Source organism: Emydura macquarii, unplaced genomic scaffold (genome assembly GCF_026122565.2).
Source record: "Emydura macquarii macquarii isolate MOO-44397 ecotype Brisbane River unplaced genomic scaffold, CSIRO-AGI_Emac_v2 contig_2680, whole genome shotgun sequence".
Classification (NCBI taxonomy): Eukaryota; Metazoa; Chordata; order Testudines; family Chelidae; genus Emydura; species Emydura macquarii.
In genome coordinates this window covers 3,899,057-3,922,971 of record NW_027132817.1, presented here as the reverse complement: position 1 = coordinate 3,922,971, position 23,915 = coordinate 3,899,057, and the positions used below count along the sequence as shown (strand labels likewise).

Genomic DNA, 23,915 nt, shown 5'->3' with positions numbered 1-23,915 from the left:
CTTCATTTCTTTGTTGTAGGTATTATGGCACAAAAGATTAACACCTCCTGTGTGTACAGAGCAAAAATACATGAGATAAAATGTAACCCAAGAGACAAAACACATTTCTGAACTAGTGAGTTGCTACTGGAAAGGAATGAAATATGGGTATGTATAGAGCTAGTATTCTACTACCTGCCTCTACGTATAAAGTTTATACCACAGGGTTTTTGAAAGATGAATGACAAGAATGTCTGAAGAAAATGTAACTTATTTACATTTGTCCTGAGTTTGCCTCGGCAGCTGCTGTCTGTTGCTTCAGCAGCTTGGTTTCATGTAAGTGACAGGCTGTCAGATATTGAGTTTATTTCTTCTGGGTTTTTTATTGGTTTGTTCTTTCATTTGTGGCTTATCATTTTAAGGGGAGGAGAATGTATATTCTTTTGCCAGAAGTTATTGTAACAGGGTAGCTGGCCCATTAAATGAAGCTGAGCTCAACTCTCCTGTTCCAGTCCATGTGTTCCCAGTTCCACCAATTAAAGGGATGGGACAGCACCTGGGAGCTATAAAAGTTCAGGCAGGAGACAGGCAGGTATTGAGAGCCACCAGAGACAGAAGGTGGTTCCTGTAAGAAGGATGAAATTAGGAGAGCAAAAAGAGGGGGTTTACAGGCTGGTATCAGCAAGCCAGAGAGTGAGGGCTGAAGGCAGCAATAGCGATGGAGGGGGCTATCTGCTGGATGTAACCTAGAATGCTGGAACCAAGGTCCAGAGAGGGCTGAAGGAAAGGGGAGCAGCGGAGGGGCTTATGTGCTGATGTCTCCTTGCTGGAAAGCTGGACCCTTCAGGGCTTGGAGAGTGAGGGATGCTCCAACCCAAAAGGCTGTGGGAGTTCCTGTTGGGCAGAGTGGGGTTGCACCCCAGAAGGAAGGGCACGGTTGACTGTCCTAACAGTGGGATGGAATCTCGCTATTATGGAAGACACTGAGGTGATATGGGCTATTTTTTGGGACTTTTGTTATAAAATATTTGCATAAGGATTTTGTAATAAACACCACCCTTTTAGGGGCCACTTTAAATGTGAGCCTAAAGTGGAGTCCCTTGGGTTACCCAAGAGGGAAACTGAAGCGAGGGACCTCATGCAGGGTTGCCCTGTGTCCAGGAGAGGGTGCCTGGGAGGAGGACACTGATTTACTATTGTCATTTAAAGATGGGTTTGTTTGTTTAGGACAGAAGTTTATCATAAGGCAATCAAAATGCTGGAATATGGCAGGGCCCAGACATCTCTGCTCCTCTGTCTCTGGGCTACTGCCTTTGTGGGAGGGGTGTCTGCCACAGTGGACTTCTCTGGGGTACTGCAAGGGGAATGTTATTGTCACCTAGCCTCACAACTCTAGCTTTCACAGCTACGAGGCCTATGGCTGTGACGTGCCAACAAACATGCAGCCTCTGACTACTGAAAAGTTGGAAAAATGCAGACTGCTTCTGTTCTTCCCCTCCACCTCAGCTGGTCCTAGAGTGTGGTAATGAGCCTAGGTGTATGGATTTTCCAAGCCCTGGTTATAACAGTCTTTGTAGTGTTATCCATGGATTGGAGGAGTGAGAAGGACAGTAAGATTTTTGGGGGGGCAGGGATGAGGGGAAAATGCTTTGGTATAAAAATCTATTCAGTGGGTCTTTTTACCTGACATTAGCGCACCAGTATTGGTAGTATAACCTCGCCTAGATAAGCGTGTTTTATACACCTGTAGTATAAGTGTATGCACCGTACCATAACTGTGTCCATTGATCAGTCATTACATTGGGTTTAATGTGCAGGTGCTCGGTGGTGGTGATGGTGGCCTCTGATACACAGGAGGTCAGGCTAGATGACCAGTGGTCCATTCTGGACTTGCATGCTATGGCATGCTCCGTTCCGTATATTGACTGATGAAAATGCACCTAGGACTGTGTTGTTCCGCTTTCTAAACAGTTTATTTCTTAATTTAATGAATCAACATTATTAGACAGCGATATTCACACAACCATATAGTGGTTACAGAAATAATCCCTGTATAAAAGTGTTTGGGCCAGATCTTCAGAGAATCTACCCCAGTTCAAAGAAACTGAAGTCCAACTGGCTAAGCAGCAGTTCAGCAGAAAAGGACCCAGGGATTATAGTGGACAAGGAGCTGGATATGAGTCAGCAGTGTACTCTTATTGCCAAGAAAGCTAATGGCATATTGAGCTGCATTAGTAGGACAGTTGCCAGCAGACCAAGGGAAGTGATCATTCCCTTCTATTTGGCACTGGTGAGGCCACATTTGGAGTATTGTGTCCAGTTTTGGTCACCCCACTACAGAAAGGATGTGGGCAAATTGGAGACAGTCTAGAGAAGGGCAACAAAAATGATTAGGGGGCTGGAGCACATGACTTATGAGGAGAGGCTGAGGGAACTAGGCTTGTTTCTTCTACAGAAGAGAAGAATGAGGGGCGATTTGATAGCAGCCTTTAACTACCTGAAATGGGGTTCCAGGGTGGATGGAGCTAGACTGTTCTCAGTGGTAGTAGATGACAGAACTAGGAGCAATGGTCTCAAGTTGCAGTGGGGGAGGTCTAGGTTGGATATTAGGAAAAACTTTTTCACTAGGAGGTGGTGAAGTACTGAAATGGTTTACATAGGGAGGTGGTGGAATCTCCATCCTTATAGGTTTTTAAAGTGCAGTTTCACAAAGCCCTGGCTGGGATGATTTAGTTGGGGTTGGTCCTGCTTTGAGCAGGGGGTGGGACTAGATGACTTCCTGAAGTCCCTTTCAACCCTAATCTTCTATGATTCTAAGTCTGTGGGGTTGTAGTGACTTACACCAGCTCAGGATCTGGCCCTCTAATATTTAACTTCTATAGATCTAGTTCTTAAATGCACAATTTTACCTATCTGTTTCTAGTTCTTTTTTTATTAACATTATTCCTCTGCTTCCTCCCTGCCGAGCTGCTGTCATAATGATGCCACTTCATATAACACAGAAGGAATCTTTTACTTATCTCACTAATTAGAGAGTCCTGCTTTCAACCTAGACCTCCCGCAGCTCACGCTTGTCATCTTTGCTTTCTCTCCTGCTCCTCTGCTCTGGTACCTTTCCTTTCCCCATCTGTATCTCTTTGGCAAGCTGCCCAGTTACAAAAGTGCTGCCTGTGTCCTGGCCTCAAACTCTGGTGTTCATTCCCTTCTGTTGCTACGGGGCCCTGTGATACTGATATGGCTGCACAGAAGCAACAATGCAAAGGCATCATTAAGTACTCATTTATTTTAGAGGGGTGCTGTTCTAAATAGCTAAAAGCTACATTTTTAAACTCTCCCAATGGGAACTGATCTTCATTGCTATTGCCCTAGTTACATCAGTATCAAAGATTGCAGATTGTTGCTGGGGAGGGAGTGGCAGTATCAATCAAAGACATTCATTACCATTCTTGGGTTAAGATATGGACAGGGTATTTGCCAATACTGGATCTCCACCAGTTTTCTAGGATGTTTAGGAGTTAATTTAAGTGGGAGTTAGGCACCTAAATACCTTTGAGGCCCTGTGCCTCACTTCCTCCTAGGCTTCAGACATGAATGTGGCAGAGAGATGGCGGAGGGCTCTGCTGTTAGATTTCCTTATAGTCACAGGCAAAGGACAAACATCCATGCTAATACGACCTGCTTTGTGAACTGCCTTCGACAGAGTTACCCCGAATGACTGAGCTGCTGTCCCATCTAGGTGGCTTCTCAGGGGTCAGTGGAACTGCATTGATTTATCTTCCTATTTGATTTTGACAAAATGCCAGAGGATTGGCTCCTCTCTGACAGTATGTAGCAAAGGTGCGACTCTCACGTGACTTCCCTCCTGGCTAGATGTGGCATTGCAGCACCTTTTTTGTCTGTTTCACTCTCTATCCTTCAGCCTCCTCCAGCTATTGGAGTGACCTGATCCACCAGCAAAACCACTCTATAAAGTCCAGCCTCTTCCAGGGCTTCAGAGTCCTTTACCAAAGTCCTACAGTAACGTGCACAGAAAACAAACCTTCAGCCTAACCAGGTTCAGCAGGCCAGCTCTTCCTCAAGTTTCCTGTCTCCTGTCAGGCTTCCAGCTCAACCATGAGAGTAGCCTGTCTGCTTCAATCACGCTGCTTCCCAGAGAGAAAGCAAGGGCTCTTCCCACCTCCCTCTCCAATTGGCTCACTCAGCTCTTTATGAAAATCCTCTCGCTCTTCCCCACAGGGTCTGATAACCAAGGCTACATCTACACTACAAGCAAGGAGTGTGATTATTTCCCCCTTTCCCCCGGCTCAGGTACACACATGCACCAGGTCTCATCAAACTAGCGTGAGTGTAAATAACAGGATAACTGTGGTAGCAGCAGTAGCTGAGCCGTGCAGCTCACAAACCTACCTGAAACCAGCTTAGCTGTGCCTCTGTTGCTACTACCATAGCTACTCTGCTATTTATACTCCTGCTAGCTTGATGAGCAGGGGAATCACACACCTAGCTCTTAGTGTAGACGTCCCAAGTTGAGCCACCTGATCTCTAGTTGATCAGGACCAGTTGAGGGAGTGATAGCTGATCTGTCACAGACTAAACACCTAAGGGCCAGCCAGAATGTGACACAAGCCTTATGTAGAGTCCAACAGATCTCAGTCCCATCCCCTCTGCTATTCAACATCCATGTCAGATAGCTAGGAGAAATTGTGAGATGCTATTGGTTTAAATGCCATTAATATGCTGATGATATAAATACTGTACACATTCATAGAAGAGTAAAGAGTTAAAAGCTGGACAAGTGGTCAGGCCTAAGCTACAGGGAACAGGGTCAAGGCACGGGCAAATCTTGTTTCTGTTAATTGGTGTGAATTCTAGTTAGTCTGTTATCTCTCCTTCTTTTCCTCCCTTCCTGGCCATCTTTGCTGGGAATGAGGCTAATAAAATAACTATCGCCACTCCTGCACAAGGCCTTTGGTGGGCAAAAAGCATTATCTTCCTCCCCCCCCCACCCCCACCTGGCATGCCTTTACTTCAAAGAATGTTAGTGTAAAATTAATAGGTTTTGAGGTGATGTGCCTGACCTCTGTATGGTAATCCTGTAAATAACAAACAGGGGCGGGTATAATTGTATTCATCATGTAGTTGTTAATATTCATTTTATAAGTGTCAGTGTAACCAAATAAAGGTCTATGGGGAGTTGCTGAAAATGTATACAGTTACATACTGTTATGGATAAAAGAATTGTAAAGTAACCCCTCGTGGCTTACTCGCAGCATCGAGGTGGAACGAGCAGGAAATAAAGGGTTCCGTCTCCCCAACCCATCCCGGGATAATCTGTTTGGTTATTTTTAACAACATTCATTTTTCTTCAGAATCAGGAAGTGGTGTCATCTGGCCATTAAGGTGTCTGAAAGGAATAAATACTTGGATGAAAAAACAGCTGGCTCAGGCTAAATGCAGGAAAGATTGATGTGACCCGGGTAGAGCGGGAATAGAGAAGCACTGATCCCTTGGAAGGCACCTGACTTTGGATTGTTAAAATGGTGGACAGTCTCAGAGTTCTACTTGACTCCTCTATACCACTGTACAATCAAATAGCAATAGTGGCCAGAAGTGATTCCTCCCTACCTGCCCCCAAAGTTTTTTTTTCATAGCAAGGAGGCTGTCTATTCTCTTCCTGGACACAAATCTTCCTGTAACGGTGTGTGTCTCCTTGAGGCATCACTACTGCATTTATTCAAACAGACATTTTGTGAAGCTCATGTGGAAGTGCCAGCTGGTCCAACAAGCAGCAACTTTTCTCCTGGAATAGATGAGAGCATATCATAAAAGTATTCCACAAACCACACTGGCTCCCCATTGAATTGCAGATCAGCTCTGTGGTACTGGACCTCATCTTCAAAGAGCAGCTGTTCTTTCCAAACACACCATACATCCTATAATTAATAAAATCTTTAGCACACAGGGTGAAACCCTTGGGTGCTGAAAACTTTCCTTCCATTGAATGAATGAATGAATTTGTGTCCTGTCGTCTCATTTGATTCTATCTAGGTTCCTGCACCATGCCTATTCCTTTGGAATCTGAGGGTATGTCTACACTGTGGGCTCTGCAGCAATCGATGAAGCATGATCGATTGAGTGGGTCATGCAGGGAAATTGATGGGAAATGGGCTCTCTGGTCCACACCATTAGTCCACCTCCCTGAAAGGAGTAAGGCTGCGTTGACGGGAAAGCATCGCCCGTTGATGCAGCGCCATGAAGACACCACGGTATGTCAATGTAAGTACGTTGACAGGAGATATGCAAGCTACATTATAGAGCTTGTGTATCTCCTGTTGAGTGCCGCCGCCAGTGTAAACCAGTCCTGATGCCTCTTCCAGTTCAAAATCAAGACATACATCTTTCCACAGCTAGATACATCTTTCCTTCCCTTAGATATATTCCACCTGCAATAACACATGGAAATACGATCCAAATGATGGAGGATCAGCCAATAATCCAGGAGCAATGGTGCTCGGATGCTGCTGTGACAGGTGCACAAAGATGATGTAGATAGGAAGAGACTGTGATGTGGAATGGTACAATGTCACCTTTACAGATATGTTTCCTTGTATAAAAGTACTTCCGTGATTTTATGTTTGGAGATTTTGTGGTGCCAGTTATAAATTGAATGAAATTAAACAAAGAAAAATATAGGCTGAATATTAATAGAAAAATCCAAAATGCTTTTGGAGCAATTTGATTTTGTAATAGTCTCCCAAAGGGAGTGATGGAAGCTCCATTATTTTAGACACGTAAAAGCAGACATAACAAAATGCTAGAAAATACATTGTAAAAAAGAACAACCCTCCTTTGGTACAAGAATGGACTAGATTACCTATTAGGTCTTTTACCTATTAGGTCTATTTTTATTGCCTGTGATTCACCTCATAACTCTCATTTCCTTTAGCCAAATGACTGTATGTAAAGCTCACAGTAATTAAGTTGTCCTGAACTGTTGAACTAGTGCATCAAGAGATAAAATAACTGCAAAATAAAATGCATTCAGCTCCAAACTACTTTAGTTATATTTGTAGTGTAGAGCAAGAATTCGGTTAAATTAAAATATTTGCTTGAATAAATTTAATCAGTGTGCACTGTCTGATATTGCTCATTTTCAGATCCTTCACCCATTGCTGTGGCCATTTGGTTTTGTTTTTTTAAATCTCTTTACTGTCCAATTTAATCTCTAACGTCTGACACTGAATTTATGAAGAATGGCCACTAGAGTGCTGCAGGTATCCATTCAAGTTGAGCTTCTGTATGTTTGCAGTCATTTTATCAGCTGTAGATAAGCAGCCATACATTTGACATAGGGAGTTGATTTTGTGCTATATATATTATAAATAGTTTATGGCAGCTGTGTATATGTTAAGCCAGCTAATACCTGAAATCAGTCTGTGAGTGCAAGGGAAAAACTGATCACTTAATTTACTAGGATGGCTGGAAACTGTACAGTGAATAAGAGGAAGGACAAATACATCATAATGCTAGTGTGTTGAAAAAGATCATGAAGAAAGCATTTTTAAATCTCTTTGTGCTCTCTGTTACTCTGATAAAGCTATAAATAATTTATGTGAGTGTTTTATTAGTTAGTTACCTTCGAGACATGGGAGACTTTATGCAAATAATAGGGCAGCAATACTGAGTCGCCAGTCAGAGATGACTCAGGTAATATGTTCCTTGTTTTGAAATGAAATGTAAGATACTTAGATGCCATGGCTATAAGCCCAGCATCCATGTCTGAATGAATAAAAATAAAATAAAACAGTAGAACCTTGCCGATTCAGCCTGTACTCATGAAAATCTGCATGAAGAGCCCAATCCTGCTCCCCCTGAAGTCATTGAAAGTTTTATCACTGACTTCTGTGGGACAGGATTTGGCTCGAAAGGCAAGGTGGAAAAAAATTGTGTAAGGGTGTAGTTCAGGGGGAACAGATCCATAATATGATGTGGCTGTGCAATGTGCTGAGCCAAAGGAGGTAATGTCCATGTTCCCATAGGTAGTTCCAAATTGCCCCATTGTCCTGCACCGAACTATGGCTAACCCATAAGACAGGGTAACTTACAATGCATCTTCCTTCCCAGTGCTTGTCCCTCTTCCCTTTCCAGAGGACATACCTGGTTCTCAGCTGGAACTGCGTACAGGGTTCTTTCCACCCTCAAGGCAGCTGACTCTGGTTCCACATCTCATTACTGGTAGGGAAGAGCAGAACTGGTTAGTAATCCTGTGTCAAGACATAACAAATGCTGTGAAGAAGCCAGGACGTGTACTATGCTTCCTCATTCTCCTAGAGGGAGCACATCTCCTGTGCTAGCTCTATCCCTTTACTCACTATAGTTCAAACCTCTTGGGTAGAGGCAGGGCTGAGACAGATGGGTTGTAAGGCAAGCGTGGTGAAGATGTTTCAGTTCCTAGCCTGTCTGGTTTGAATTACTGTAAAAGAGCTATTAAAAAAATCATTCTGAGGCTAACTTAAGAGAAGGCCAAAATGTTATTTAAAGGAGAAGAGAGGAAAGGAACCAGTACTGTGGTGGAGAGGAAAAGGTAACTGCTCGACTCTTGCTCTGGGGATTCTGTCAGTCACAGCACAGCAAACCCTGTTGGGACAAACAGTCCCTTCACCGTCATTGCATTTCTTAACCTAAGTCTGAGAAGAGCTGGCGTTGTGAAGCACCATTGCAAGAGAAGGCTAAGAAATCTTTGTAAACCCCTCGAAGATGAGGAAAGCTGAGGACACTGTAGCTATGACTACCAGCAAGATGGACAGAAGAGAGGAATAACTGAGACGAGAACAATCCCATAGATGCACATGCTTTCTGTGCAACCAGGAGAAAAGGGAAGATTCAAAAAGGAAGCAACAGCAATTTCAGTGATAAATAGGGAAAGGCTGCAATTCTCTTGCTTTTCTCCTTGGCCTGTTATTAAATTCCTTTCTATTTCACACCCATGTATCCCACATCAGGAGTGTCAAACTGTGTTGTAAAGTTAATGAATGATGTGGTTTTTAAAGTGTTTCATCTTTAATATACCTTTTTAAAGACCATTAGGTGCCAGGAATTTCTAATCAAATGGACAAGTCTTTCATCAATCTTTTTCAACCTTTGCCACTTTTATAAAACTGACTCTGTATACCAAAATCAAACTTGCAAAGTTTCAGAAACTCCATAGATAGATCTGAAACACATGGATTAATACAGGATTTACCTTATCACCAGTCAGGTCCCCATAGATTAATTCCAGAGAGAAAATGCTGGCACACAAAATAAAATACGAATGCCAAATTCTGATCTTGAATAAGTGCATGAAAACTCATTGTCTACTTAAATGTCACAGTAACAAGTGACTCATAAATATTTATGGTTGGATTTTCACCAGTTCCATATTTTAGGGCGGAAAAAAAATTATCAGACAAATCTCTTTACATCTCAATGAACAACATAAGGGCCTGATCTTGCATGGAGTGTTCACAGGTGGATGTCCTGTGCACCCAGAATCACTCTGAAGTCAATGGGATGTCATGTAGGCATAAGTGTCCAGGTCTGTCGATTTCTTTGCAGCGTGAGGCCTTAAATGAGGACTAGCTCACATATCACTGCACTGAATAAAGTTTTTAGTATTTTGGCTGATTGTAATTGTATTGCATAATGTTGAACTCCTCCAACCTAGAATCTCCAGACAAACCCCTCACTGGCAGGATCCTTCTATTAGGCAACCCGAGAATCAGAGATACATGAGTACAAAGCTAGAAGCGGAAGGGGGAGCAATGGATAGAAGTAGAAAGAATGTTCACAGTGGGGTCTTATTTTTTTTTAAAACCTCAACCAGGATCAGGCCTCGCTGATTTTTTTTATTTTATTTTTTATTCTGGACAAGGGACTGTGGGTTCAACAATTCATGCAAAATATTTACTTTTGTCAAATGTCATAGTATGAAAATATATGGCTTTGCCCAGCTATAACTTTAAGTGCCTGGCCAATCTGATGTCCTGCGGGATGGAACAAGATTCAGAGAAATCTATTTGTTATGAGTCAAACCTTTCAAATGTTTGTGCTATGCCTGTGTTAATGGAGTGGGGCAAGTTTATCTTGGGCCGTATCTGTTGGTACAATTGGGATGAGCTTTGATCTGTGTTGTACCTTTTTATTGTTAAAGAACACTGATCTATTAAGTGAGGGGGGGCAAGATTAGGGCTTGGCCAAAGAAAGACCTCTTCCATCAGCAACTGAGATTGTAGTTTGATGCATGTTTGGAATCAGATGCCTTTAAAATGTCTTTATTCAAAACTTTATTTTCCCATTAGCATTAGGAAGCTCTTGTAATTTGAGATTCTCAGTCCCATGAAAAAAGCAGAAGCTATCCCAAATTAGTTACTTCTAGACACTGTATGTGTGAGCAATCTTTTGATTATATGCATTTGGCAAGCTAAAGCTAACCTTGAAGAGTAACATACCATGTAGCACATCTGTTACGTTTCCCAAAATAGGAGAAAAAGCAACTTGCACACCAAGGATGAAATTCTCCCCTGTGCAGAGCGCCAACTTAAGGTTTATGCATGACTTAAACTCTCAAAAGGAGCTGAGGCAGGGCACTGACCTTTTGCTGGCCCTCTACACAGGGAAGAATTTTGCCATAAGCACAGTAGCAGGCTAGTTGCAGAAGGAAGTACAAAGGGGAAAAGTGAGAGGATGCCTTTGAAAAAAAAATACCAAGAGCCTGTATTGATTTTTCAGATTACTAGACGTGATCTTTTGTGATCTACTTGAAGTAGATAATCCTCATTGTAAAACAACATCCCAATGAAAATTAGCAGATGTTAGAAAGATTAAAAAGAAAAATGGGACCTTTGAGGGCTACAATTCTGTTTGTTTTTTTCCCTGAGGGGGGGAAAAAGGGAAATGAAAATCATGTTAAAGTTCAACTTCCACCTCCATGCTGATGAGTCACAGATCTGCCTCTTTCCTCCAGACCCGTTTTAGATTCTTTCCAAATTAAAATCTCAGCCAGTCTCTCTGTCATCTCGTGGATGTCTAGCCATCAGCTCAACCTCAACCTGGTTGAAAGAGAACTCTTAATCTTTCTTCCAAGCCCTCTCCCCTCCTTCTTTCTTGATCACAGTGGACAACACCACATTCCTTCTTGTCACTCAGGACTATAATCTGGGCATCAACTTCATTTTAGACATCCATCTCTAGGCTTCACGTCCAGGCTATGTCAGAAATTGCAAGATTCTTTCTATATAACGTTTCTAAGGTGTGGCCATTCCTATACATCTGTACAGCAAAAACTCTCATCCAGGATCTCCTCATCTTGTGTCTCAATTACTGCAACATCGTCTCTCTGCTCTTGAGAAATACAATCATGCCCATTCAGAATGCTGTTGCAAAGATGATAATTTGTAGTGCACTGCTTTGACCATGTCTCCACTTTTTCTGCACATCTCCACTGGCTTCCGTTTCCCTAGTGCATCAAACATAAACTGTTTGTTGTCACTTTCAAAGCACTTCATGACCTATCTCCCATTCACTTGTTAAAATATCATCTCCTGCCTCCAATCAGCCTGCAATGCCAGCTTCCTTCACTCCTTGCTAACAATCAAACACCTTCATGCTTTCTCACCAGCTGCCCCTCATGTTTGGAGAAGAGCTCCCTGAAAACATTCACAAAGCTACCACACTATCCATCTGCAAGTCTCTCCTTAAAATTTTCCTTTGCCATGAGGCCTACATAAACATAAGAGTTATATCACTGGTGTGCTTGAGACATTGCCTATCATGCTGACCAATAACATCTCATTGTTCCCACGTACAAATAATAAATAGTAATAAGCATTATATCTGTATTTGCAGACACTCTTATATTCTCTGGGCAAAGAAATGGTCAGTTCCTGAGACCCAAAGTGCAGATCTAAGTATTGTGTGATGAATACAAGACTATATTTGCTATGGAAAATGTGCATCATTCCTCAAGTTGAATAATACCAGCAATGCCTTCAGCATCGCAGAGTGTATACTTCACTTCTTGTGCTGGTGAGATATATGCAACAGAGTCAACTTGGGATGCCAAAAGTGTTGAGTAATTTGTATCAGTTTTAGTGTTTTTAAACTAATAGAGTTCAGCCTTCTCTGGTCCTGAAGATGTAAGTATGATGATTAGCTACTACAATGGCAGGTTCATATTTTTTTTTTGTTTTAGATTGTAGAAGAAACCAGAGCCAAGATTCTGTCAAACATCTAAAGCTGTGATACAGTAATTACCGAGAAGGCCTATTTGAGCATTGACCAGCATCTAGCCTATTAGCATTTTGTACAAAAATAATTTATTTGCTCCCACTGAAGCCAGCTCAGCTGGGGAAGGATTTCAGTCTCTCTTTTTCACAGGTATTGGTCTGATGTGGGTGGTTGGCAGTGAGCTATTTTATTTATGCATTTTGAAAGAGGCAGATTTGTATGCATTTTTGTTACATTATATACAGATGCCCCAAACTATGAGGAAAAATATTTAATAATTTTAAAAATATATAAATAAAACACTGAATGAGTAATCAGAACACCATTACAAGAGAACTAAGAAGGAGATAACAGAATCTAAGCACTCAAAACTTGCAGATGTTAAAATAGCCTCTTGTGGGAGATGAGGGGTTTTTTTTCCTTCAGTTTTCCTATTGTTTTTACTTAGATTTATTTTGCAGGCCTAGGCCAATAGTTAGTAAAGTTACTTTATTTTGTCAACATTGATCATTTATATTCCAGTCATGTGGGAAGAAACATTTGATTGGTTTTTACTCACAGATTCTGTTGTTTATTCTACAACTAAAACAGTCCATTTAAAAAATATTTCAACTACTTCTGGTTGTGGAGATTGCACTTTACTATGTTAAACACTGCATAGTGCTTTATTATTGCTGATTTAATTTTATTTATAGACTGTTAAAAATGCAACACATTACAGACCTGTAAGAAGAGAAGGGCCTGATCTTGCAAACACTTTATTTCATGGGACTAGTCTCATGATTAAAGGGTCGTGTGTGTTTTTTTACAGGATTTAGTCCTAAATATAGCTGTCCGCAGACTGTAGTCAAACAGCCTGAAACAATGTCATAGCATCAAAGATGTGACCCTCAATTCTTCTTACTGTGAGATTAATTTTAAAGCCTAATTACAAGTCAAATAAACCACAAAGTTTGTTATGAAGTGACAATAGTGACTTCTTAAGTTACAGCTGAAGCTAACTTTCCATTATAAGCCTGATTTTTCAACACCCTCTATTTCCCTTCTTTCAAAAAGGTGATCTTCCTGAAATTGTATATGTCAGGGTAGAGATTTTCTGAGAAGTTTAGTAAAACTCAGATGAGTTTCTTTCAATCTTAATTCTTTGTTTTTAAAAGTTTGCTAATGAAAACATGATTGTAATCTGGCCAACAAAGTGTTCCTTGTTGTGCTGTCTTGAACGTGGATTTCCTGTTTGGAAAGGAACAAGACTGAATCAAGGTTTCCTGAACCAAACTCTGATCTAATCCCAACCTTTTCCTGCTGCCATCGAGTCTTATTTGCTGTCTATCCTGCTCCTATTTCTCTGGTACCAACAAGCCTGATCTAAATCTTAACTAGCCCAATACTCTCTGCTGATTTCCTATGATTTCATTCCTGAACTAATCCTAATCTATGCACTCTGTCTGTTTAAATAGTGCCCCCATCTCCATAATATTTGAGCACTTATACCTGAAGTGATCCCCAGACTCATTGTAGATCCTGAGAGTCTAATTATCTTTTCACTTAAACCGGTTTTATACTTTTTTAGTTCCATTGGCTTCAGTTGAGTTACCCTAAATTTATACCAGCCTAAATGAGGGCAGATTAAGGCCCTGAGTCCTACATCAGAGTGAAATCAAAATGCCATTTCAAATACTGGAGTAAATATGCAAATACTTACATCAGCAGGTCCAGCTGACTTGCATCCAAAAGTTTTAAAAGAGATGTTTTAGGAGGTCCATTTATGCTGATTTTCAATTAGCCTTGAGCACTGCAGAAGTTCCAGAAGACTGGGGGAAAGTTAATGTTGTTATGCCAAGTTTTTAAAAGGTTAACCAGGATGAATCTGGTATTTATAGGTCTGTCAGCGTGACATCAGTCCTGGGCAAAGATAATGGAGTGGCCAATACAGGACTCAATTAATAAATAATTAAAGGAAGGTAATGTAATTCATGCAAATCAACACAGGTTTATGGAAAATAGATTGTGTCAAATTAACTTTATACTTTTTTGATAATATTACAAGTCTAGTTGATATAGATAATAGTGTTGATGTAATATACTTAGACTTCTTTAAGGCTTTTGATTTGATTTGGCATGACATTTTGATTAAAAAACTAGAGTGATATAAAAATTAATATAGCACACATTAAATGGACTAAAAACTGTCTGATAGCTCTCAAAATGTAAACTGTAAATGGGGGATCTATCATCAAGTGGCTATGTTTCCAATGGGGTCCTACAGGGAGCAGTTCTTGGCCCTGTGCTATTTAATACTTTTATCAATGACTTAGAAGGAAAACCTGAAAGCATCACTGACAAAGTTACAGATGACCCAAAAATTGGGGAAGTGGTAAATAGTGAGGAGGACAGAGCTTGGACACACAGCAATCTGGATTGCTGGTGAACTGGGCTCAAGCAAACAACATGCATTTTAATATGGTTAAATGTATATCTCTAGAAATAAAGAACGTAGGCCATTACAGGCTGGGGCAATCTATCCTGCAAAGCAGTGATTCTGAAAAAGATTTGGGGGTTGTATTGGATAATCAGCTGAACATGAGCTCCCAGTTTGACTCTGTGGCCAGAAGAGTTAATGGGATCCTGGGTTGTATTAACAGGGGAATCTTGAATAAGAGTAAAAAGGTTATTTTACCTGTGTATTTGGCACAGGTGCAACCACACCACTGCTGGAATATTATATCCAGTTCTGGTGTTCACAATTCAAGAAGAATATTGATAAATTGGAGGGGTTTCAGAGAAGAGCCACAAGAATGATTAAAAGATTAGAAAACATGTCTTACAGTGATAGATTGAGCTCTTTGACTCTATTTAGCTTAACAAAGAGAAGGTCAAGGGGTGACTTGATTACAGTCTATAAGTATGTACATGGGAAATAACTATTTATAATGGGTTCTTCGATTTAGCAGAGAAAAGTATAACACAATCCAATATCTGGAAGTTGGATCTAGACAAATTTAGACTGGAAATAAAGTGTAAATTTTAACAATGAGAGTAATTAACCATTGGAATAATTTACCAAGAGTCATTGTGGGATTCTCCATCAATCAAGATTGGATGTTTTCTAAAAGCTATGCTCCAGGAATTACTTCGGTGAAGTTCTATGGCCTGTGTTACATAGGCGCTTAGACTAGATGAGCACAACGGTCCTTTTTGGCCATAGAATCTTTGTAGTTTTTTTATAGTAGTGATGAAAATCGGAAAAGGCAAGATGCCACCATATTCCTAAATTGCCATTTCAGCTTCCTGTCTATGAAGGTGATCAGTGGTCTAGGCTCCAAGTCAGCAATGCACTTCATCACATTCTTAGTGCTTATTTTTAAACACGTGCTAAAGATCTTTGTGATTCTGGGACCTAAAGGAAAAAATATATTGCAAGTAAAATACTGCAATCTTTTCTCTGTCCTCTTGTTGGATATGTGGTCTTTTTCCTTTCTGAGACATGCTAAGAAGCTCTTTGCTACAAAGAAGAATGGGTTTGATAAGCTCTGATGACCTGGTAAATAGAAATGAGAGGTTTCAGCTAGCACCTGCAGAGGCAACTGCACTCTCCTCATCTGTCTGACGATAACAGTTGATTGTGAAGTCACCTCCACAGGCCGGTGGTTGATATGCCTCATCCCTGCTCACAAGGTCAGAAGAGTTTACTGTTCACACTGAGCTCTTTTTCTGACTTTCCTTCTGCCATTGTAGGGAGCTTGAGCCCTATTCAGTGTTGCTCTGGGACCTATTTGGTACAAAGGGGCCACAGGGCAGATGTAATACTCCTGGTGAAGAGAGAACTCATACTGGCACAGAGCTACTGCTGCCTGCACAGCAGGTCCAAGCAAATGGGATGTTCTGGGAATTAGGCAGGGTGGAGGTGGGCTAGAAGGCTGTTGAAGCTATTGAATCCTCATAGGAGCCTCTGAAACAGGGGTATGCCATGGACCACACTAGTCCCCACAGACCTTGAACAAGGGACGTGTAAGCTGCTTTCTCTCTCTTTCTGTCTGGTGCCAGGGCAGAAAAGAATGTGGCTTTTAGACCTTGCCTACACTTGTCCACAACTGCAGCCATGTGTAGGGTACAGGTGGCTACATGCCACAATGCAAAGCAAGGCTGCATCCACACTCACTGTGTGTAGCTACACATAGCAGTGAAAGGCTCCAGCAGCACTCCACTGCCAGAACCCTTCCCTGCTGCCAGAGACTTTCACTGCAGAGGGACACCACACTGCTAAAAATAGCCACGTAGATATGGGAGTCACTGTGGTGGTGTGCAGAGAGCTGTGTAGGGTATATATGTATGTAGGGTACTGTACTCTACTCTGCTCTGCTCTACTCACCTAAACAGTGCCTTGCCATCTACACTGCTATTTATATTTGTGCTGGCTGGGCATTCAGTAAGCTGTAAGTGTAGACCCACTTTTAGTCTTTTTATTCCATTTGCAAACGTGTCATCAATGTGTGGCTGCAGCTAGGGATCTCCAAATATGCTCAGGGCAAACACCAGAAAAGAGAGAAAATTAAGTCCCAAATTAACTGCCAACTCTGGAGAAATTATTCCCTAGAAAATACTTAGTCATTTGAAAGGCTGTAACTGGCTTGGGAATAATAAATGAACTACATTTCATGGTATTGCCTTCCTGAATTTTTATCAAAATAAATATTGATTTATAAAAATTAAAATATAAAAAAAATGGAATATTTATTTCTTTATGCAATTAAAACTTTCTATTTAGTTCAGTTGAACGTTTGTGTACTTTAAAGCATTCTATATAATATTAAAAGAGAGAAATAATTCGCTGTTTTTTCTTTGCATGTAAGAACAGACTTCTATTGTACCCAAACTGTAATTACAGTAAATTACATTTCCCCCAACGATATGACTAGGGTCCTGATCCAGCAATGGGTCATACACATGCTTAACATACACATGAGCAGTCCCATTGATTTTAGTCACCTGAGTAAACTTAAACACAGGCCTAAATCTTTGCAGGAATAGAACTCAAAGGGAAGATTTATAAAGGTTTTTAGGTGCCTGAAAGTGCAGCTACCCACCTTGTGGGATATTCAAAAGAATCTAAGCAGCTCAGTTTCATTTAAATCAATGTTTGTAAGGTATATATCACTACCTCGAGATGCCTAAGTACCTTTAAAATCTGTCCCTTAGTGTATAAAGTTACCAGAGGAACAAAGGGAGTGAGTAGGAAAAGAAAGAACAGGGTAGGGCAGGAGGATTTGAGACACTCTATGGGAGAGAAGGTAACACGATCTGAGGGTAGTACAGGTCTTACTTCTCAAGTAAGCAAGAACAACTTCAAAAGAAATGAATCAAGGGTGAGTCCATGAAAAAGTGCAGTAGAAGGATAACTGGCACCTTAAGGGTCTGGTGTACTCCAGCACTGAACAACCCCATGACTTTGTGCAGATTCTTTGTAAATAAACAGGACTACATTAAATCAGTTCCTGACTCATCATCAATTTCTCTTCCTAACTGAAACAATCTGCAGGACCCTGCATTTTGGGTAAAAAATGGACAACGGTACTACACTCTATTGTCATAGGGTGACTAGTCCTTTAAGAGGTCATGAGTCCAGCCCCACATGTGCACCTCAGTGGGGAAAATAGTGTAGGCACACAACAGCTAGGTCATGTGGTGAAATCAGTCCAGGTTTGGAGATAAGAGAAACCCCCAGAGAGTCAAAGGAGAATAAAACAAGCAAACAGCTTGGAGAAGGCCTACCCCCTTAACAAGAGAGATTCTCTGAGAACTCAGCTAGGGAATGTTGCTGCCTGCTGAGTTCTCCCAGGGCGAAAGGACTGAGGTAAAAGGGGCCAGCTGGTGTGATCAGTGGAGGCAACAGCTGGAGTGAATTAATGGTCAACAAGAGGAGTGGAGGGCTTGCTGTCCCAGGATGGAGAAATGTGTCATGAAATTCCCTCAGCCATAATGATTGGGAAGATCTCTGAATTTAACAGGGAGCTCTTTGGAGGGGGGCATTGATTAAATGAAATAAATTAGACCCTGGGAGCAGGACAGTATTGGTTAAGCCATTTCTGAACCCTGAGTGAAATGTGGGTGCATGACTACAGAACCAGACTGTGCCACAGCCCCCACTTACAACTCCACAAGCATAAAAGATAACTCTCCTGCCCCCAAAGTACTCTTAATGTAAAAGAGATGAAATAAACAGACAAATGGAGTATGAGAGATGGTATAAATAGATAAGGTGATCAAGGTGGTGATTGGTCAATATCTGTTAACACAACCTGAGTATGTGTTTTTTTTTTACTGTTAGGAAACATAACAATCACCTATTACTTCTAAACTTTGCCCTCATTAGTCAGCTGCTTTCTACTAGGTGTTATGGTAGAAGTGGATCTTTAGAGATAATTTTAGCAAAGAAAGGGGAATCAACTGAGTTAATCACAAGCAGGTAGTTGATGTGTTGTGCATTTGCTTACATAATTTAGGCCTGATCTACACGGGCGATGGAGGTCGACGTAATCTCCGAACACCTGCGTCTCCGCTGTCACTACTGTTAAGTCGACTTAAGTCATGGCAAAAGTCGACTTAATAAGACCACCTCTGCAAGTGGTGTAGCGCCTTATTCAAATTTTTTAATTCAATTTAGTGTCAGTGTAGACACACAACTTCACTTAAATTGACTTTATTTGCCTCCAGGAGGTATCCCACAAAGGCCCTTTGTGACCGCTCTGGGCATTCGCGCTGTGCTGCTCTGTGGTCACGCTACCCGGAAATGGCCCCTCCCCTCAAGGCCCAGGAAGATTTGAATTTTCATTTCCTGTGCTGCCAGCATGGAGAGAGCTTTGTCACTGTTCTCTGCATGGCTACTGCAAAGCCAAAACGCACTCCAGCATGGAGTCGACCAGAGGTCTTAGACCTCATTGGTCTGTGGGGCGAGGAGTCCGTTCTGGCTCAGCTCAGAGCCAGCAAAAGGAATCTGGACATTTATGGGAAGATATCCCAGGGCATGCTGGAGAAGGGACACAAGAGGGACGTGCAGCAGTGCCACGTGAAGATCAAGAAGCTGCGTCAGTCGTATCAGAAAGCCAGGGAAGCTAACAGCTGTTCTGGCTCCTCACCCAAAATATGCTGCTTCTACGATGAGGTGCATGCAATTCTTGGTGGTGATCCCACCACAGTGCCGCCCCACAGCATTGATACCTCTGCTAGGTCACAGTCTATGTACAATTATGAGGAATCCGTGGACAAGGAGGAGGAGGAGGCTGAGGAGAGTAGGGTGCATGAGAGCAGGGTGTCCATTCTCCCTGAGAGTCAGGACATATTCCTGACCCCAGAGCAGTTCAGCTGCACACAGGACAGCACTAATGATCCCGGGGAAGGCACATCTGGTGAGTTTTTTTTCTTCTTAGCAGTTCTGTCCTTTTACATTGGATTGGGGGGAGGGGGGGATTTCAGGCGTTTCAGTGACTGTAGTGGGGGGTTACCCGGGGAACAGTTTATTTCTGTGATGAGATATGCTCCGATAATCATCAGTTGATATCTCACAGAAACTTTCATGTAGGTAATCTGTTATCCTTTGCAAAAGTTTTCTGGGGAGGGCTGCCTTGTTCCTCCCTCCACGGTAGGATACTTTGCTGCAATCAAGGGAGCCTGCATCATGATGGAATACTGCTGGTACCCCGCTGCGTCCAGCAAATCTTTCCTTTCCTCGTGCATGACCCTCAGGGGACTCATATCTCTCATGGTCACCTAGGGAAGACGGCGCATGTTTAAAATACCAGAGCTATACAGCAGATGCCCTGTGCCTTTGTATTCCCCACTGCAGTGTCCTACCAAGTCACAGTAATTACTTTTATTTGGTTTAAGCAGAGACTATATCCCCCCCCCCCATGCTGTCCGCAGAGCCGCTATGTAAGGGCACAGCGAACAGACCCCTCTGGGATGTCAGGAATGGAATGTGGGCCTGTGTTTGCCCTGTGCACTGCATGGGGAGTATTGTCTACATTGTAGCAGTTGTATCATTTTCTTCACTCTGCTAACAATGGCTACCTTGTGAATTTTTTTTCATTCTGTAGACACCTCGGCCTTGGCCCCACCCTCAAGAAATGCTGCGGAAAGACTATCGCAGAGTAGAAAGAGGAAAGAAAAAGCCAGAGATGATATGTTTGGCGAGATCATGAATGCCTCAGTGGCCACAGAGACAGAGCTCAGAGTGTGGCGGCTGACCTTGTCCCAGAATATGGACATGGAAAGGGAGAGTCGCAGAGAAATGATGGAACATGATTGCAGTACCACTCAAGAGATGCTGTGAATCATGCAGGACCAGGCAGACATGCTCTGGCATCTTGTGGACCTTCAGGAGGAGTGGAGGCAGGACAGAGTCCCACTGCAGCCCCTCCATAATGCTCCTCAGCCACGGGATTTGCTTCCCTCTCCCTCCCCAGCCCCCAAGAGGTCTCAGAGGACATTGGCCAGGCTGCAGTATGTGCTCACCTCCACCCCAATGGAGGCGAGCAGAAAGCAGCGGCAGACACACTGACAGCTGGTCAGCAAGCTTCCACCCTACCCTTTGAGACAGTGAATGGACACTCTCCCCCTTCCCCATGACTGAATGTTCATAAATATAAGTTTGCATCATTTCAACACGTTTCTTTATTAAATCATATCTTGTTCTGGAGGGATTTGGAGGGTACAGATATCAGTTGGGGGGGGACGTTCACCAAAGGCAAACAGCATACAGGAACAGAAATCAATCCTGCATCTCATTGCAGAACCTGGTTTTCAAAGCTTCCCTAATGCAAAGCGCTCCGCGGTTAGCTCTCAGCTTAGTGTTGGCATCCGGCTACTCATAACTGGCGTCCAGTCTTTCTGCCTCCACAGCCCAACCCTGTTGGAACCTCTCCCCCTATGCTTCACACAGATTATGTAGGACACAGCACGCAGATATCACTGAAGGGAAGTTCTTCTCACTTATGTCCAGCCTAGTGAGGAGACTCCTCCATCTACCCTTTAAACGCCCAAAGGCACATTCTACAACCATTCTGCAACTGTTTAACCTCTTATTAAAACACTCCTTGTTGCTGTCAAGGTGCCTGGTGTACAGCTTCATTAGTCACGGGAGCAAGGGGTAAGCAGGATCCCCCAGGATCACTATGGGCATTTCCACACCCCCGATGTGAATTTTTTGGTCGGGGAAAAAAATGCCCACCTGCATATTAGAAAACAGCCCCAAATTACGAAATACGCATGCGTCATGCACCTTGCCAGATCACCCCACATAGATATCAGTGAAACAACCCCTGTGATCCACAAGGCCCTGCAGGACCATGGAAAAGGAACCCTTGCAGTTTATGTACTCGGTTGCTAGGTGGGAAGGCACTAAGATAGGGATGTGCATACCATCAATTGCCCCCCCTTCCCCCTGCAGTTTGAGAATCCCATCGTGGCAAACCCGTCCAGTATGTCCTGCACATTTCCCAAAGTCACTATCCTTCGTAGCAGAAGTCTATTGATGGTCCTGCATACTTGAATCACGGTGGTGCCCACTGTAGATTTACCAACTCCAAATTCATTCCAAACCGAGTGGTAACAGTCAGGGGTTGCCAGCTTCCAGAGAGTGATGGCAACTCTCTTCTCCACCATCAGAGCTTGTCTCAAGCGAGTATTCACTTGCTTCAGGGACGGGGCCAACTCTGAGCACAGTTTGAGGAAAGTTGCCTTTCGCATACAGAAGTTTTGCAGCCACTGGTCATCATCCCACAGCTGCATAACAATGCAGTCCCACAAGTCTGTGCTTGTTTCCCTGGACCAGAACCTGCACTCCACAGACTGCAGATGATGTATTAAAGCCTGCAGCAATCGTGAATTGTTGTGCTTGATGGCTTGTAGCAATGCAGCCTCGATGGCATCGGTGTTGTCTGTGCTTCGGCTTCTTGCTCTACTTCAAAAATACTTGATGATAAGCCGCGATGTATTTGTGACGCTCACAATAATAGTGCAGAGTTGAGCTGACTCCATGTCTCCGCAGCAATGGCAAGGGCATGGAGTAAAAAAACAGCACAGAAACAGTTTTCCTGTTTGTTTGGAGGAAGGAGGGAGGGAGAAGCAGCGTTGCGTCATGGGACTATGACACTCTTAGCAACCCACAGTGCACTGCTTTGAAAGTCAAAATAAGTGTGGTGAGTGTGGATGCTCGAGACCTGAGCAAACAGTGTAGTGTGTATGCACTGCTGCGACTTCTAAAAGTCAGCTGCTGAAAGTCGACTTTAAGTAAGTCGACTTCACTCGGCAGCGTAGACATAGCCTAAGAATGTGTGCATAAAGACCGGCATAAAGAACTTAGCAGTAATAAAACAGAAATTTTTGTAGCAGTAACCTAGGTAAGAGTACCTTACGCTGGAAGTGTTATGATGGTGATAAAATGCTGACCTACTGAGTAAAAAGAAGCTAAAGAACAAGAAGTTTCTTTATAGATGTATCTGACATAAAATACATTTAACTGAAAAGCAAACTTTGCAGACTCCTTTTATTCATTATATTCCTGGGGCCAGCCGGAGGCAACATATCTTTGGAGAGTTTTGTAGAACTAGCCATTGTGCTTGCAAAAGCAGTCACTGATTCTACAAGTGGTGCCTGTTTATCTGAAACTAGAACCAAGCTCCTAAAAGGATACTGTTGCAGGTTTATGATTAAATATTTTAATAATTTAAAAGATTTCAGAGACTGAAAACCTTATATTTAAGGGTATTTGACAGAATGTGTTAGAGGTTTTTATATATTAAATCAAAACTCTTAACTTAGCCATCAGTTCAACTAATTTAGTTTGGTGCTGATTGCCTTCAATACTAAAGGGTATGTAAATACAAAAAGTACTGCAAAATGCCAAGACTTCCTATTTGATAACTCAGATAACTCGAAGTTTCCGTGAAACAGATGGTTTGAAACAGATCTGTTGCAGGAAACTTTGAGTTATCAAATCAAAGTTTTATTTTTTGTATTCATTTATTAGTAGTGCTAATAAGCCTTTGTAGATTGTTTTGATCCTGAATGCATTAGGCAGTCCTGGCATTTTGCAGTACCTTTTGTATCTGAGTTTTAAAAATACAAAGTGAAAATCTTGGTCCAAACATTATCTTTATTTCTATTTAATTTACTCGAGCTGTCTCCTGTTGTATTCCCCTTTAACCACTCACCATTTGAATTGAGGAATTTGGAGCCAGGTTAATACCTTTGTAAATGTGGCCTGGAGTTCTTGAAGGGAAAACGATCTTTTTCATCTTCTCTCCTCTGTCCCCTCCCCGCAACAAAACTTCCATACAGGTTTTCCTTGATTTGTCAGTAATCTTTGCTATCCTGAAAATACAGGATCTGCAAAGATGGCTTCAAACTACTTCTGCTCCTTCCATTCCAATTTTGTGGGAGTTAGAGTTGCCACCATTGTATTTCAAAAATAAATGACTGTTTTCTTAGTACCCCCATTCCACAATTCCTCCTGATGTCATCATTATTTTAATCATTATTATTACTATTATTATTATTAATAAGAAGTACTCACCTACATTGGCCAGGTGTATTTTTTGCTGCTTTTTTACAGCACTCAGCAACTCCTGAGCTTGTTGTACAGAGATGAAATAATAAGGGACTGTTGAAAACCC

General features: G+C 42.2%; 1 long non-coding RNA gene across 1 annotated transcript; it reads right to left on the bottom strand.

Annotated features, from left to right (window-relative positions):
* Positions 1-5,659: 5,659 nt before the first annotated feature.
* Positions 5,660-23,915, bottom strand: LOC137164587 (uncharacterized). Its single transcript, XR_010923134.1, has 3 exons — positions 23,816-23,915; positions 8,137-8,211; positions 5,660-5,779 (listed from the first exon to the last, which is right to left on the bottom strand). It is a non-coding gene; the product is annotated as an uncharacterized lncRNA (long non-coding RNA).